This window comes from Zootoca vivipara, chromosome 1 (assembly GCF_963506605.1).
Source record: "Zootoca vivipara chromosome 1, rZooViv1.1, whole genome shotgun sequence".
In the NCBI taxonomy this organism is placed as follows: Eukaryota; Metazoa; Chordata; class Lepidosauria; order Squamata; family Lacertidae; genus Zootoca; species Zootoca vivipara.
In genome coordinates, this window is record NC_083276.1 from 128,656,050 (window position 1) to 128,672,445 (window position 16,396).

Consider the following 16,396-nt stretch of genomic DNA (forward strand, 5'->3'; position numbering starts at 1 on the left):
AAGACTTTGTGAAGAACTGCAGGACTCTGAAGCAACTGAACTTAGCATTTGGCTATGGACTTTAACACAGCAAGGACTTTGAAGCAAAGAACTCTCTCTGGGCTCAGAGAGAGACAGAGGAGACTACTCGTAACATCTGTAATGTGTGTGTGTGTATATATAATGACCTATGTTGGTGTTGAAGTAGTAAATACAACTCTGCTGAACGGCTGTTTCGTGTGGTGAGCTTAACCGGCTGACTGAGCTTCTGTGGCACCCAGCATCCAACAGACCATTCTCATGCCTATTTGTTGAGTAAAAGAGTTCACCTGAGCTGGAAGCTATACTTACAACCTGGGACTGGAGTTACTTTTCTGCACACTCCATAGCCCGACAGAGAAAGCATTTCTTGAAATCTGCTTTAAGTAGCTTCTCAGGTAAGGCCTCCATCACAATAATTGTTTAGTACTGTGGGTCCTAAATTGTGGCCCACAAACTTCACTGCGTGTCTGTGAAGAATCCAAAGAGCAGGGACTGTAAATGGCAGTGGCTGCTTGGCTGCTCTAAGAGCCCAGAGGTCTGTCCACCAGGTGGGCAGATGGACCAGAGGTGAAGGGTGGCAGGAGGCAATTGAAAGGAGTGGAGAGGACTAGAAGCATGAAAGGCAGAGCAGGAGGAGGACAACTATAAACAAACAAACAAACAAACAAATAACGCAATAAAAACACAGTTTAAAATCATCCAGCACAGCGAGTTACCATTGCTATGTGTGTGTAAAAAAAAAAAAAGGTAAAGGACCCCTGGACGGTTAAGTCCAGTCAAAGGCAACTGACTATGGGGTGCAGTGCTCATCTCACTTTCAGGCCGAGAGAGCCGGTGTTTGTCTGCAGACAGCTTTCTGGGTCATGTGGCCAGAATGACTAAACTGCTTCTGGTGTACAGAGGACCGTGACGAGTGCCAGAGCACACTGAAATGCCATTTAACTTCCCCCATGTGCCTGTGTGTTTTCAAATATGGTACCTATGTGCCTGTGTGTTTTCAAATATGGAACACAAGTAACATGTACAGCAATACACCAAAAAAGTAATTTGACAAGCAAATATATATCTAATATTCTAAATACATAACCATATTTACAGTATAATACTGTAAACAAGTGGTGCAGTGACAATAAAGTATTTCTCTTTCTATTTCTATAATACGGAATAGGTAACCAAGTATTTTGTTCTTTCCCTCTGCATGTGGACTTTAGTAACTAAGGAACTTTTAAAATTGCCCGTATATCTTTTCTGACCGCTTTATGGAAAAGCACATGAATCTGAGCTTTGAAGAGTTTTGTAAGTAAAACCATTTTATGACTTAGCTAACATGTGGTCTATCTCTGTGCTAGGTAAGTGTGAAAGTTTGGAAATAACTTTTAAAAGGGGACATTTTGGATGAGCACATTTCAAAAACATGTTTTCAGGGTCAGGCTTTGGCAGAAGCCAGCAGGGATGTGCACAATCGGTGTCATAGACGTTATGCTCATCCTCCACCTCCACACTATAAATCACGATGTGTGATGGGAAATGACCGTTAAAGGAGGGGTGGGCAAGAAAAGGAGCAGTTCAGTGATATACATCACTTAGCAATCCATTAGGGAGGCTACAGAAGGTGCTGGCATCTTATCTGAGTGCCACTGCAGCTCAGGCTGAAGCTTTTAGGTGTTCACAGGAGGATACTGCAGTTACCAAGGCGAAAGAAGTCATTCAGATAGTCTGAACGCACCTGTATCCTAGGCCTTGGGGTGGGAGGGAATGTTTATAATCAGAACTCAGTGCATTATCTATGGGGGTGGAGTTGTGATGATAATCTAGCAAGAGACTGGCATGCTTAAGTATACTGAGGGGGCTGAATAAATGGACTTTCCTTACATTTAAAAGAAGGAATGGGGGCTCTCTTGCTCTCACCCCTTTACAGCAGCCTTTGCCTGAAAGAGCAGCATGTGGAAAAGAGGAGGGAGGGTGGGAGATCCAACAGAAAACTGAGGAGGAGTGCTGGGCTCATCTCAATTTATTCCCCAGGGAGCGGACCCAAGCAAGGCCCATTGGCTGGTGGGGCCTGCCCCCTGGGCAATCCCCAGACCCAGGCCTGTCTCCAAAGGCCAATCTGCAGGAAGGCCAGCAGTCCCCCCCCCCCAACCAGCCGGCTGCTGGATTGCTGACTAGGCCCGTGGCCAAGCTGCAGACTTCCCCATTTCAGTTTCAAAATATGTAGGCATGTTTTGTAGAGCAAAAAAGAGGACACATTTGCTGGCTTCTACTTTTAACTACTTTTAACTTGACAGTAAGAGCTGTTCGACAGTGGAATTTGCTACCAAGGAGTGTGGTGGAGTCTCCTTCTTTGGAGGTCTTTAAGCAGATGCTTGACAGGCATATGTCAAGAATGCTTTGATGGTGTTTGCTGCTCGGCAGGGGGTTGGACTGGATGGCCCTTGTGGTCTCTTCCACTCTATGATTCTATGAACTATGGATCACTATGACAACTCTACCCATGAAAAAGAGGGCATGTCCTGGAAAAAGTGGACATACAGTATGGCAAACCAAGAATGAGCCCTATGCTTGGTTCTTGGGAATAACAGAGGAACTGGCACTAATTGTTCTGTCTCTATGCGGTGGCTGTGCTTTGCATCATTGCTGAGGAAAAATACTGAGCAGTAGAGAGAGAAAACCTTCTAAGCTCTGCTTGAACTCTAGGGTAAGCAGGAGACATGGAAAACATACTGTGATGTTTCATCACCACATATTTTCCCATACATGTTATTTTATAAGGAGCAGATTCAACTGCCCCTGGCCATGCCAGCAAAACTTAGAATTTTTTTTTTAAAAAAAATAAACCACTTTGATGGATATGTATGGGTTCTCCCCCTGACACACAATGGGGAGGGTCAGTATCGATTGTTTACCTTTTGCTTATATGGGTAATGCTTGACAGTCTTTTAAGTAAGTGCATGCAGTGCTTTTTTCCTGGGGGGATGCAGGGGTACGCATACCCCTAAACATTTAGTGAATCTAAGTATGGCCTCATTGGGGGGCAGTATTTCAGTATGAGTAGGAAAATGAGAGTATCTCTAAACATTTTTAAAGAAAAAAAAGCGCTGAGTACATGCCAGCAGAAACTTGGTTTTAATTAACACTGAAGCCCTGAAAAGTACTAAATGCAGTACATACGGTACGTTTCAGTTCACCTGGCCCCTTAATAAAGCTGGCTTACAGTTGTGTTTGATTGACAGTCAGTGTGAGCCTGCAGGCGCAAGGTGTTTCTGAGCTCTGGGACTAGCAAGTAGAAAGTTAATTGTATGATTGCCACATTGCCCTTCATTCTATAAAGGCTGGCCAAGTAACAGTTGGCACATGTGGGCATGCATGGCATTGTGCAGAGGCCACGGAGTGTTTCCTGAATATAATAATAAAGCTATCACATAAGTGGTTTTCCCCACAGTCTTTTAAGATCCCATGGTCTCCGTATTAACACTGCTAAGTCGTCTCTGACCCCGTGTCTTGCTGTCTACATCCATTTTAGCTTTGCGGCCTTTTCCATTACATCCATAACTTTGGGTCTTTGTTCTATCCAATTACATCACAAGATGGAAGAAGGAACATCTCCATCCGTACTCCGTAATGGCACTGGGGATCCCATTGCTAGGACTATGTCTTCATATCCCACCCTGCACTGCAGACTGTGGGCCCAATTCCAATCCAGCAGGATTGAGAATTTAATGCAGTGCAATGTTTGAAGTGCATCTTTCGATTCAGCCAAGAGACGCACTTGTAGAAAGCCTAATAATTCTTCATGCAGCTCTGCTTCACTGGGTCAGGGCAAGTCTAAGAATCTCCACAGTGTTTTTCTGCCATCTTGTGGACCATCTCAGGATTTACAGTTTGCATCTTCATCTGGAGAAGCAATTTTCTTGCACAACATTAAGAAGCTCATTTGCTCTTAGCCCCACCCCCTCCTCTGTGTCTTCCATATTATTTCAACAGAGGATTTGGCAGAAAAATAGAACAAATGTTTTGGCTAGCGCAGGATTCATGTTTGTGCCCAATTTAAGCCTCACATGGGAAAAGGTTTAAGAGATGACTGATCGGTCATACCCCCGGACATTTTGGGAGGGCAAATCGAGGGGCCCCCTCCCACCACCCCACCGACCCCACTGCTCTCCCGCTTGCCCCATTCCTCACCCACCCGCCCCCTCACCATGGCCTGCTCAGTTGTCCCCTCCCACCTTTGTCCATTGGCTGCCTCCTTCTCTGCAGCCTCAGGAGATGCTGTGCTGACTGATGTGTCCTGGGGAGGGGAGGCTGCATGGCGGGACATGGAAGGCAGCTTCCAGAAGTGCTGCAATGGAAGGAGAAGAAGAGCGGCAACCTTCGGTTTTTCTGGTCCTGCGCTCTGGTGTGAGACAACTAATTCACGCCACAATGTGGAACCAAAAAAGTGTGTCTTTTGGCCCCGTGCTCTGATGCTGCCTCAGCATGGGAGCCAAATCAGACCATCTGGGATTGGGATAAGAAGCGGGCATGGGCGTACCCACCATGCGGCAAGTTAGGGCAGCTGCCCTACTCTAGAAGCAGGGCTGGTGGGCAGAGGCGGAGCACAGCCCGGCGGAGCGCGAGTTCGCCATTCCCGCCGCACCGCGCCGCACCCTCCCTCCAGCTCCCCGGCGCGCCCTCAGGCAAGGCCAAGCGCGGCGGGGAACCAGAGAGCGCGGCGCGGCGGGCGGGAACGCTCCGCTGGGCTGGGCTCCGCCTCCGCCTACCAGCCCTGCTGCTAGGGAGGGGCACAGCCCGGCGGAGCGCGGGTTCGCCGTTCCCGCCCGCCGCACTGCGCCCTCCCTCCAGCTCCCCGTCGCGCCCTCTGGCAAGGCCAAGCGCGGCGGGGAACCAGAGAGCGCGGCGCGGCGGGCGGGAACGCTCCGCTGGGCTGGGCTCCGCCTCCGCCTACCAGCCCTGCTGCTAGGGAGGGGCACAGCCCGGCGGAGCGCGAGTTCGCCGTTCCCGCCCACTTTGTGGCCCCTCCCCTTCCGTGCCTTGGCCCCTCCCCTTGCCCCCCCCTAGTTTTGATCCTGGGTACGCCCATGGAAGCGGGGGTGGCTTCTGTCATTATGGGACTTCCTGCTTAAAATGGGACACTTGGAAGGTATGGCCCAGTATTTGTGTTACATGCCTTCTTTTGTAATCAAAATGGCAGGAAGCTTCATGGGGCAGGAAGGTTCGTGCTTGGCTCTGGAGCATCAAACCCAACCAAAGCCTGGCACAATGTTGCCCAAGCTTGGCATGCCCAGTCTTCTTCTTCTTCTTCTTCTTCTTCTTCTTCTTCTTCTTCTTCTTCTTCTTCTTCTTCTTCTTCTTCTTCTTCTTCTTCTTCTTCTTCTTCTTCTTCTTCTTCTTCTTCTTCTTCTTCTTCTTCTTCTTCTTCTTCTTCTCTTGCTTAGCAACCTTTGGGGTCTGGCCTCTCACTTGGGCAGCATGAGTCAGGGAGCCATGACAATAACATTATATTTGACAATGAGAGTGACTGAAATGGGAATAGCAAAATATAATGAAGTGAGAAGTGCAGCAGACCATAACCAGCTGGCACTTCAGCAAACTGACAACCAAAGTGGGACCTCATCCCTACTCTGGATACAAATCCAGCACATACCATTTTAGTAGCTCTCATGGGAGCAAGAAGGCGCATGCCTTTGCATACCCTCTGGCTGCAGAGGGGTGGTGGCAATTTTACAAGTCCTTAGCAACCCTAACCTTGGTGAGTTGGGGACTTCCACCTGCATGCGAAGACAGGCTCGAGTGGATTGGGTCCAATGGTCCAGAAGGCAGTTTTTGCACATGCCGCAAAGGGAAGTGAGAGTCCACTTGGGAAGGTATCCCATCTAGGAAAAGGAAAACTTTGATCCTTAACCCCCTGTTGCTTTGTGCAATATCTTCAGGAGAAGAAATGCTAAGGAGTAAACCCTACACAGATCTGGAATGGAGTCCAAAAGGCAGCTGGATGGCACCCTGTATGCCTCCTTCCAGCAATTCCTGCAGCCAAGATGGTGCCAAACGTATTGCTCTGCTTTCCTTTGGATCACATCCGTGGGGCTGAGAATGGGGGTCGTGTTGTCTGGGCAACCCGGGACCTCCACACACACTGCCCAGACTTGTGTCCTGGGGAAGTCATTTCGGTGCTGCTCATGCAACCGTTTGACTTCACCCCTGGAGGCGCACTCCATTGTTTCCTGAAACAGACAGAGTGCTTAAGGCAAAGTTAACCAAAGTGACTGCAAGGTTTATTTGCCATGGAAAGAAATAACAGAGAAGGATGCACTCAGGAGCTGCTGCTGCTGCTTCACTACCAATTTTCAACTTAGTTACTTCCTCATGTTTATTTTAGCCTTCTGTTTGTAGAACAAACTAGAGTTCTCTTTATCTTCAGAGTCATAAAAGCTACTGACTCTTCCATCTGGAAAAAAATTCCACCGAGGAGTCACAAAACTATTTTCTTTTTGCCTGGGAGGAGCTCCACCTTTAGCAAGACAGCAGCAGCCTTACTGCTTCTGAATGTTGTGAATCTCAATGCTTAATCAAATAGCAGGGCTGAAGTTGCCATGTGGAAATAAATCTGAAAACTGGTTCTTTAGAAAATGGATGTGCTATTATTATTACAAAAATGTATTAAATCCTGCCTCCCCCCCCCCCGCAACTGAAAACCCCTGTTAAAGATTCTGAAAGGAAATTTGGGTTGTTTCCACATGTCAGGCTTAAAAATAAAAGTGGCACTGTTAGGGATGTCCACTTGAGTTTTCTTCCAAATTACAGCCTGCAGCAGCATTGATGCAGAGCAGAAAAGCTGCTGTGTGTGGATGTGTGGGTGTTTGTGTGTGTGATGAGCTGCACTGGACTTCCAAGTAAAAAGATGCACATTGTAATTTCACAGATAGTCCAGAAGATGTCAGGAGTGCATTGTGGAGATTTACTTTGAAAAGACCTGACTCTGTAAAGAACTGCACATAGAAGCAGGTTTTATGGGTTGTGGCTAACATCATGTGAGCAGGGCTTCAAAAACCACCCGTAGGAGAGCACTGAATGGGGAGTAAGTGGAAATGGTATGGAAACGGAGCACATTCTATTCTTACACAATTGGTGCACATATTGTCCCTGACATTGCCTGTCACTTAAGTGCTTAATAAACACATATTGGTAGGTACACCTAAGGTGCCTAGTTCCCCTCACCGCCATTTTTCCAACTGCACATTTTTAGCTCTCTTGCTGCACAGTTTTGTGGCCAACTGCACACTAAAATAATACCTTGGAGACTGGTAGCAATTTTTGTGCCTCTGCCCATGTGATGAGTGCTCTGATGTGAGATTTGAAGCCATGTCTGGTCGGAGTGTAAAGCATGAAACTGTTGCTTGATGCAGCAGGTGCCATTTTCCTGCCTTCATCTCTTTGTATTCTCTGGGGCTGGGGGAGAGAGAGACCACTACTTTGCCTTTTTGCATCAGATATGAGAAATTCTAAGAAAAACAGTATTCCAAGAACTCTGTTCCAGCCTTTGATCCATTAGATTACTGCTGCTTGAACATAAAGCCTTGGCACCAGTATGAGGAACCTTTCACAGGGGATGTTGAAATTAAAATCCAATTAAAAATCCACATTGTAAAACTACAGTTAACAACCTTACTGATTAATCTTCCAATTAATCCCATTAATGCATTCAGACTTATTCATAGATTTCCATTATTGAGGAATCAATTGTGAAGCTCTTTTGTATGATATTCATAGAGAAACATTGCTCTTTATCACATTGGCAGAAGTGCTTGATTCATTAATCTCTTTGACCCCAAAGTATTTGCGGCACTTTGATAATGTAGGAGCTCTAAGTGGGATCTTGCAGGACCATTGGGACCAGCTGGTATCTGAAATACCCTTTTTGTGTGCCAAAGTGTCCTCTTTTGTTGGGTACTTTTCAGTCCTATGGATGTGGAGAGAAAAGGCCTGTCTTGTCCACACCTGTCTGGCTTTTCAGCTCTGCCTGTTGGGTGTCAGTGATCCCTACAGTCTGGATGGAGGCTATAGTGAGGCTGGCACTAATCAAGGCCAGTCTTCTTCGCGCCCAGCTACTCCTTCCTCTCTTTCAGTATTTCTGAACAACTCCCATCAGCCCCAGCCGGCAGGGCAAATGGTCGGGGATGATGGGAGTTTCAGGGCTCTTCCACACTTCCGTTTCTCCTGCTGCTTTCCCCTGGGAAAACCTGCTGTTTACTGCAGAGTCAAAACAAACGACTGTTGCGTTTTCTGCAGGCTGACATTTGTTCCGCTTTAGTGCTAAACAGCAGGTTTTCCTGGGACAAATGGAAACGCAGCTCGGATTCATGCCTGTAAAGCACGGGGCAAGCCGAAAACTTACCGGCTCATGACAAGTGGCAGTGTGGCGGAGGCCTAAGTCAGAAACCTGCGAAGAGCACCAGTTTGAGATTGTATTGGCTTGTGTGGCTTGTTTGTTACTGGTTTGGAGGGGGAGTTTATTGGTCCAGACCAGCTCCATGTATTTGTTCCGTTGTTGGCTTATTTATGAATTTGTTTGTATAATAGTTTTAATGTTAACCAGGTACATATTTAAAATGATTAACGAATAAACAACTGTAGATTTTAAATCAGGCGTGACACAGATATCTAGATGGGGTGCCACTCCCTCCCAAACAGAAGCTGCACAGACACCAGTTTGAAACAGCCCCAGCTCCTTCTGATTCAGGTGTGTCAGATAAAGAGAGCTAGATGTCATTAGCACAGAAATGGAGACAAGGCTGCAGCCCTCGGACCTGCTCCTAAAGGGACCACCAATTCTGAGGTAGACTCCGAATCCCATCTGGGTCAGAACCCGCCCAGATCAAATCATGAGAGTCCACTTTGGAATCAGACCTCGGTGAATGTCTACCCTATCCCTTCTCTCGTCACAGATTCTTGCGTCAAAGCTGATGGTAGGAAAGGCATTTTTAGATTCCCCTCTGGCTCTCCTCGTTCCACTGGACTGCCAGCAGGTATCGCACAGTTCTGTGTCTTATTCTCCACCTCCCCTTTCTCCATCCTTCATGCAAAGCAGCTGCAATGCAGCCTGATTATCAGCAGCTATTAACGCCAGTTGCTATTCCTGTTTCTTGTCTAACAGCTTCCTTTAGTCTCAGAATGATCACACAGAAGGAATCCTGCAGCTTGCCAAATAGTGTTTCTGGCAGAAGAGACTGACTCCTTAGTATACATCAATCTTCTGAAGCATCGACGTTTGACTGGGTACCAAGAGAGCCTAGGGAAGACGTCAGGCAGTTTGTTTTATTTGTATTGGTATCTGAATGTGAACATTTTTCTATACTGTATTTGGAACAGTCCATACATATTTTGTGTTAAAAAATTATGTCTGCCATCCATTTGTTCCATATGTAAACTTGTCTTTCAAAAAATGGATTGGCCCAAAAAACACTGAGGGGCTTGATTCTGTTATATAAGCTGGCCCCACATACCATGGTTTTCCTATTACAGAGGGGGAGGCTCACTTCTTAAAAACTAAAACTGGGAAGTCTGGTGTGTGCATATCATGCTATGTAATTATTATAATTATAATTATATTGCTTACCAGCAATAACAGGGGCATATGCCCTAAATTTATTAACCCATAAGTAGACAAAGAATAAACATTAGAATAATGAATTATCAACTTTTCATAAAAAGTTATATTCAAAACCATTTCAAGTCAGATAACCCATTTATAGTCAGTTTCCCTTGAACGACCTCTCTGTTGACTGTAGATGGTATTTTAAGTGGCTAATAGTCTTTGCTGGGTTGATTGATTTTTCTGCTGACTTTTTTATTTTTTAGATGATTATGAAATGCAGGTCTTTAAAATATTTCAATATTGTGTGTGTGTATGTTGGTTGGTTTGGTTGTTATACTGTACACTGCTTTGCAAAAAATGTTTTCTTAAAAAGTGGTTTGTACGTTTACTAAACTTGAACACAGATGGGCCTGTGGTCTGGCCAGGTCTTTAGTCTGGCATCTTCACCGGCTCCTCTTGGTCATTTCTTAGCAACCACATTTCACAACAAGGCTCCTATTTGAAAGAGGAGGAGCACCAAGGGCGGATCGACACTCATGGTTTCATTAAGGAACAGTTTTTACAACGTAGATGGATACATGACATCCTACTTTTAACCTTCGTAATGCATTATTAAAATGTGACACCAGAGGGCCCTGCAGAGCAACCAGCAACCGTCAGCAGGGAAACTGTTTTGCTGGAGAAAACAAATAAACACTTTTAATTTACAAGTAGGCCCTGTGACATTTTACCGTAGAAAAACATATCTAATATCATTCTAATAAGGATAAACAGATCCGTGTAGGTCCAGCACAAGGCAGAAAGAGACGCAATTAGCAGAGGCCTGCCGATAGAGCCAGACCTGCCTTCTGCTTGCTGCTGTAATACACCCTTGAGCTGGACCGGCCCATACATGAGGCAAGGTGAGGCAACTGCCTCAGATGGCAGGATCCACAGGGACCGCAGATCCCGATGCAGCAGATCTTTATTCCTCTTTTGCTCCTGATGTTGGCCTTCACCAAGCCCTTCTTCCCTGGCAGGCGGAGAGCAGCATTTGGTGGTTTGCCTCAGGTGCCAAACTATATTGGGCCTGCCCTGCCCTTGAGGATGAGGCCAGCCCAGGAGTGAGGAGCAGCTACGTGAGTCAGATGGTAGCAGATCAGGAAGAGGGACTTGCCTGCTGCCACCTGAAGTGGTACAGTCAGGAATTCCTCAGACAACGGCCTCATTCTGCTGTGCAATGCATAGGACGGCTAACAGCTTCCCTCACTGAAGGACTTTAAGGATACAGTAGCATCAATTTGCATTGAGGGACGGGTAGGGCTTGAAGGAGATATGGCAGGTGTGTACTGAAATGAAACCAAACATTATTTCTCTGCATTGTAAAGCTGTATATTGAGGAGTGAAATCAAACCAGCTATTGTGTTTCCAAACACCAAATGATATTTTTCTGCTGGGCCAGCTCTACGATGAGGCATAGGGAGGCAGCTGCCTCAGGTGGCAGGTGCTGAGGCGCAGGGAGGGGAGAGTGCCATGTGAGTGCCATGTTGTCTGGCCTGTACCCCTTGCATTAGCCTGCTGCCCTCAGGATACAGTCCTTTTACCAGTACTGTATTGAAGTAAGATTAAACTACCAGTCAAATTGGCTTCTGTCTGTGCCTTAAGAAAAGGCGCCATCTCATCCTTTGCTCAAGGCAGCAAGATTGTCCTGAGCTGCCTCTGCTCTGTGTTTTGTTTGGGGTGTTTTGTTCTGGGCCAAGTAACATTTTCTGGGTAGTATCATTTCATCTTTCTTTACTGCTGTTTTATCTTCAGTTGCTTGTTATCAGGTGAAACTCCTGATGAATCTAAAACAATTTATTTCAGCACCTACACACACACACACACACACACACACACACACAACTTTAGAGATACAGAACATGGAGAACATGGAGCCGTCCATTTACAAATGGACTGCTGGATGCTGACACTGCTGTTTCCATGGCAACCTGTAAGACTGCGCAAGGCTCTGAAAACGCATTCATAAGCATCAAATAGCAACAGGGAGTTCTTTCAGATCTAATATATATGTCGTATCAATTTGAAATGCAGCTCTTCCTTTTTATCTCTCTCTTTCTCTCTGATTTTCCATACACACCATACATTCAAAACACATCCCCCCTAAGAATCATGGGAACTGTAGGTTGTTAATGGTGCTGGGAATTGTAGCTCCATGAGGGGTAAACTACAGTTCCCCTGGTTCTTCGGGTGTACACTTTAAGAGTATGGTGTCTTGTCCATCCATCACTTTACTTTGTATGCCTTAGAAGAGGCACACTATAAATGATGCTTCAGTTAACCTTTAGTTTCAACTTTGCATTTTGACTCCTGATGAAGGCCTAAAATTGATGTAGGCCAAAACTCATTGGACTTGTTTGCTACTAAAATGCCATACTGCATACAGGTATTGAGATTTTTCTCCTTCCTTTTTTGATCTATTTTGAATGCTGACTGTTTGGATGCTGACGGTTTTATGAAATTTGTCACATAGAACCTAATTAAGGCAGGATATAGTTTGGCCAAATATGTGCCAAGTGTGTTTTGGTTTTTCAGTTTAACATAGGGCTTCATGTGGCGTGGTGTGTCCAAACGTGTGTCTATGTTTTCTAAGTTGGCTGAAGTAAATATCCACTGAAATACTGTTATGTTTTTACAGGAAGAGGGATGACATTTGTATGTGCAAGCAGGAAAACTGCCAGTTTTTGAAATCAAACAGCAGCTTTGCATAACACACATGCACTTGAGAGCTCTGGGTATAGATTTAGCACTTGCGCAGAAATTAACATTTGGGGCAGAATCCGCTGTTTATCCACAGGCCACTGCTTGTTTTAAAACATTAAGCATGTAAGAGACTTTTGACAAAATGATACAGTGATATATTCCAGTGTGAGAACATGCAGACTTTCAAGTTTCCACACTACAAAACTGACTCATGGCCCAGGTTTTATTTAGATTAAAGTTCTAAATAGGGTAGCTGTCAAGTTTCAAACAGCTTGGCAAATCCACTATAAACAGGGCCTTGAACAAAAGCAGGCTTGGCAGGTTCCGGTCATCTTTGCTCCATCCAGATTAAGACCCAAACTACATTTTATGCAGAAACATGTCTCACTGTAATAGCCTAACAGGCTTTTTAAATCAAGGAGAGCTACTTGTTTTTTGGATGGTCGAGGTCAGAGCAACAGCATGCCCAACACCACTGGCTTGGTGACTTTTCCCATGCTTCAAAATTTTGAAACAAATACTAAATTTTATTACTAAACCCCCTCAATACTATTATAACTCAGGGGAATGGGTGGCGCTGTGGTCTAAACCACTGGGCCTCTTGGGCTTGCCGATTGGAAGGTCAGCAATTCAAATCCCTGCGACGGGGTGAGCTCCTGTTGCTCTGTCCCAGCTGCCTACCTAGCAGTTCAAAAGCATGCCAGTGTAAGTAAATAAATAAATAGGTACAGTTGTGGCGGGAAGGTTAAATGGCGTTTCTGTGTGCTATGGTTTCTGTTATGGTGTTCCATTGCGCCAGAAGCAGTTTAGTCATGCTGGCCGCATGACCTGGAAAAGCTGTCTGCGCACAAGCGCCGGCTCCTTCGGCCTGAAAAGCGGAGATGAGCACTACCCCATAGTCACCTTTGACTGGACTTAACCACCCAGGGGTCCTTTACTCTTACCTTTCTACTATAACCAACCAAATGATTAAAATGTCATAATCAAGCAGCACAATAAAAACATATCAGAGCCTCTGACTATAGCCTTAGTATATGGCATCTTGACATACATGACAAGATGCTGGCAGATGTGTCTCTCCTTTCTCATAGGCTGAGTCTGAAAATAATCATGTCACCCATAGCTCTAGTACCTGTACTCGTGCACGGCTGCGGTCTCCATGGCGACCACTTGCTCTGTAGAAAGCGCTGAACATGAATTCTCTTGCAATGTTCTGCAGCAATTCTGTATTTTGCAGAAAACCATGTGGTTTCAAATAAAGAGAACAGTGTGTGTGTGTGTGTGTGTGTGTGTGTGTATCTTTGCATATCACCTCTCTCTTTCCACCAGCTCATTTTCTCAGGCACCAAATCTTCAGTTCCCTGTCTCTCTTGGCAAGCATTTTTTTACCCCTCCCGCCTCCCTACCCTCTCTACACCCAGTGTTTCTTCTAGAAAAAAAGTGCACCATGAAGTTGTTACAGCAAGTGCTGCACTTTTAACCAGTATGTTTCTTCTAGGAAAAAAAAATATGCTGGTAACTGTTTATCCTTGAGTACCCCCAGAAAAAAAGCACTCTTACATCCCTTTGTGGACCCCCAGGATGATGGCAAGAGGTTCTGAGTTTCTGATGTTTCCATTCTAGGCTAAGCATCTAATCAGATTGGGATGTAACGTTACTTGCTGGGTGCGTCTTTCATTTGGCCTTTGTGCAGGGTGTTGGGGTGACTGCTTGGGTTGGCAGGTTTTCTTGGCCCTTGAAGGAGGAGCAGGCTCAGCTCCCTTCACACGTGCAGCTCTTTGCTGTGGTAGAATGGCAGAGGTGTTCTTGACCTTCCAGGAAGTGCAGACCCTGCAACTTACTAAAAGAACTTTACCATTTATTTATTAGCTTTGTATTGCATTTGAACAATTACTTTTTTCTTTTTTAAAAAAGAACTTAACTATCTGTAACTATTTATTTATGTTACATTTACCACAGCATCGTAGAGTTGGAAGGGGATCCCGAGGATCATCTAGTCCATCCCCCTGCAACGCAGGAATCTCAGCTAAAGCTTCCATGACAGATGGCCATCCAATCTCTGCTTAAAAACCTCCAAGGAAGGTGAGTCCACAACCTCCCGAGGGAGTCAGTTATGCAATGGTATGCTATGCAGCAGTTGTCTAGAGCAGTGGTCTTCAACCCCCGGGCCACGGACCGGTACCGGTCCGTGGATCAATTGGTACCGGGCCGCTCAAGGAACATTTAAATACAATTAAATTAAAATTATTAAATCAAATAATCTAAATAAAATATAAACAATCAATGTCCCCCCCCTCAGCGGGCCACGGTAAAATTATCAAACGTCGACTGGTCCGCGGCGATAAAAAGGTTGGGGAGCACTGGTCTAGAGCATCAAAACACAGTCAGCCATTTTCTCAAAAACACAAATAGCCACCTTGGCCCCATGTTGCTCCTTGAAGTCAGGCAGCCTTATTATTAAGTTTCCAAATATTGTTGCATGCATTCGTGGAATCATAGAATTGTTGCATTGGAAGATACGCCGAGGGTCATCCAGTCCAACCCCCTGCAATACAGGAATCTTTTGCCCAACATGGGGCTTGAACCCAGGACCCTGAAATGAAGATGTGTTGTAAAAATTATTCTTGCAGGCTCCCATGGGGACAGACTCATGAATCAACAAACAATTGCATCTAGCCTGGCTCTTAAAAATGCAGCAGCTTGTCCTTGCTGCAACCTTTGTTTAAAAAAATAAAAAATGAAATGCCACTTTATTCAATTGAAGCCGATTCTACTGGCAAAAGCATGTGCTACAACAATAAATCTGTTAAATCTTTGAGCCACAAACTATTCTGGCCTCCCTTTGTCTCTTTTCTGTTGCTGGGCAAATAATGGGCTATGCCATGACTGCTCCTCTTCAATGGGCCTTCCCAATATTTCCCCTGAAGTACTGGTTAGCATCTGGGGTCCTCCGGGATTATCTCTTTCTGAAGCTCTTTTCAGGCCTTCGTTTTATCAGTATTTAAAGAAAGGGACTGAAGAGGAATGAACTACAGAGCTAGCAGCTGTTTTAAAATACCCCTCTGAAGTTAGCAGAGTTAGTTTTCAATTAGCAATTATCGCGCCTCAAATCGAGATTAACCAGTTTTATAAACTGGTTATATAAAATGATGCCCTTCACTGTCAAACTCCAAGAAGCATTCATCACAGTGCAGTCCCGGTCGTGTCCGCTTGGAAGTGCCATTGAGTGCAAAGGGATTTACTCTCGGATAAATGTTTGTGGGTTTGTAGCTGTGGACAACACATTAGAGGTATGTTGGGAATGGTCACTTTTTGCATATTTAGTTGCACTGCATCAAAACCCAACCTTACTGCATGAAAAGGAATAGTTGAGCATTGCATAAAGGTTTCTCAGATGACTAGAAAGAATTTTTCTAATTAATTGTTTCAAATATTTGAAACAAGGGAACCATTATTCCTCAGCAGCCACAATAATGGTTGCAAGAAAATGGAGGCCAAACAAATTCTACTCTATTATTTATCTATTTAATTTATATCCTGCCCTTCCTCCCAAAGAAACCCAGGAGAAGTAGAATGGCTGGTTCACATCTCCATTCTCAGGTGTATGGAAGAACCTATATAGGTGTATAGGTGTCTCCTTCCCACTTTCCGTGGCCCTCCTGTGGCACAATTGGCCAGTGTGTTGAGCTGTTAACTAGGAGGTTGGCGGTTCAAGCCCACCCAGGAATAGCTGTGGACAGGCTTCCAACATTGCAGGGGGTTGGACTAGAGGGCCCTTGGATTCCCTTCCAATTTTATGAAATTATGACACACAGAGACTGAAGGTGAGGCCAGGGAGTTCAGCCCCAGTCTCCTTCCACACATTCAGCATACAGATGGAAAGGAAGAGGTGCCAAAGGCCTAATCTCTGTTGAAGATATGGCACTACCTTTGGGTTGGAGGGGGGAATAATCTCAGACAAGACACAAATACATTATATAAGATCAAGGTGATGTTGTTTTAAAAATAAATGTATATACCGCTTCTACTATCTTTCTTCTTTCT